General features: G+C 44.7%; 1 long non-coding RNA gene across 1 annotated transcript; it reads right to left on the bottom strand.

Annotated features, from left to right (window-relative positions):
- Nucleotides 1–251: 251 nt before the first annotated feature.
- LOC120968574 (uncharacterized) lies at nucleotides 252–1,193 on the bottom strand. Its single transcript, XR_005763117.1, has 2 exons — nucleotides 1,039–1,193; nucleotides 252–576 (listed from the first exon to the last, which is right to left on the bottom strand). It is a non-coding gene; the product is annotated as an uncharacterized lncRNA (long non-coding RNA).
- Between the last annotated feature and the right edge of the window lie 516 nt (nucleotides 1,194–1,709).

Below are 1,709 nucleotides of genomic sequence, written 5' to 3'. Positions count from 1 at the left end.
GGAGCACAACAGAGCTAATAGAGTCCCTGTTGTTACTGCTGCAGGTGAACAGACTTCACATGTCAAATGAGCTTAGGAAAAGTCGTTCTAGACATATAGTGCAGGATCATGTGGGCTGAAATGCATCTGCACTTTGTGATGCTGTATGCCGAACATGCAGGTAAACAACTCACTTCAAATTGACGCATATACTCGACCAAGTGAATCTCAATGAACCATAACACAAAAGTCCTCAGACAACTGTGTGAAGATCACGGAATTTAGTAGCAGTGGTCGGGCCACGTATTAGCTACTATATAACTTTATTCATATGTACTCAATTCCACATAAGAAAATTCCAGTTCTGACAGAATATTTATCTTATGAGCTAAAAGAAAAATACTTTTGGTAAGTAAAATTAATGTTAAAGGAAAAGATGCCCACAGGTACTTGGAGGCCGATGACACGGATGCTGTCCGTGAGCTCCTGCACCGTGTCAGGATCGTTAGCACGCGTTCGCATTAGCGGCCTCCGTATATCTTCCAGCGGGATCTCCATCACCACTCTTCTCCAAGTCCCTCAATGGGGAGAGCCCAGCTGCACCACACCGTTGATATGAGCCATTGTTACTTTAGTGTATGCTCAAGCGCAGAGACTGAACTTAAACATCAGAACTAGACACCCAAAATTACAAGTCTGTCACTGAATATTGCACAAGGAAACTATACTGTCATGTATTCAACAACATGATTGATCTCAAAAACGCCCAATTGGACACCCTTTACATGCGATTCCCCTCCAAATGGATCTCCAATTTCTGCTAAATCAATGAAGCCGGCCAACCCGGATCTTTCCACAAAAATAAAAATTGCCAGCTCGGGATAATTAGCGAAGAGGTTGGAATTACTAAATCCTACCGGATTCAAATGGACCGTTATGGCTTCAGAATGGACCTTGAAATCGGCAAGAGAGGTAATACTAAGATTCAACTCAACTCCAAGTTCTCAAACAATTCCACGGAGAAATGCAAGAAGGGGGAGCAGGTAAAGGCAGACCTACCATTGGAAGACGAGACCGAGACGGCCAGGACGCACCGCCCGCTCGCGCTCCTCCCCCGGAGAACAGAGGCGCTGGGGACGGGTAGCGCGGCGGCGGCGGATGAAGCCGGCCGGCGGCACGATCTTTCCCAAATTGAAGCTCGAGGTCGACGTGTCGGAGCGTCGCGTCGATAGGAATTCGATGGGCCTTGCCGTTCCAAAACGTCCAAAGCGGGCCGGACACGGTTTCATCGGTTATTTAAAATGTTTTTCTACGAAATCACAGAACTATTTTAGAGATAAATCACAGAACTTCTTGTTCTCGAAGTCACTAATAGAGGAATATCACTTCCACCTTTCCAGGTTGCAACAAATGGCGCGCTGCATATGCGTCGCTTTTCGCAACATGTGAGTTTTTTCTTTTTCGGTAGATCCGTTTATTCAAAACGATTTATCTATTAAACCGTGCGACTAAATCTTGAACTGTTTTCATTGTTGAATTTCTCGCATCGAGATCTTCAAAACTAGATTCCATGTTGATAGATTGTGACGAACTTTTTCTTAAGAAAAAATCAGACAAAAACACCAGACGAAAAAACCGAATCGGGAGCACGTCTTTTTTCCTTTTCGAAAGCCATTTCCGAGCCGTGCCTCTCGCGGAAGCAAAATCATACCTTTCGTGAAAGGAAAAAA

This window comes from Aegilops tauschii, chromosome 7 (genome assembly GCF_002575655.3).
Source record: "Aegilops tauschii subsp. strangulata cultivar AL8/78 chromosome 7, Aet v6.0, whole genome shotgun sequence".
Lineage (NCBI taxonomy): Eukaryota > Viridiplantae > Streptophyta > Magnoliopsida > Poales > Poaceae > Aegilops > Aegilops tauschii.
The sequence above is the reverse complement of the archived record's forward strand: the minus strand, read 5'-3'. Positions and strand labels throughout refer to the sequence as shown.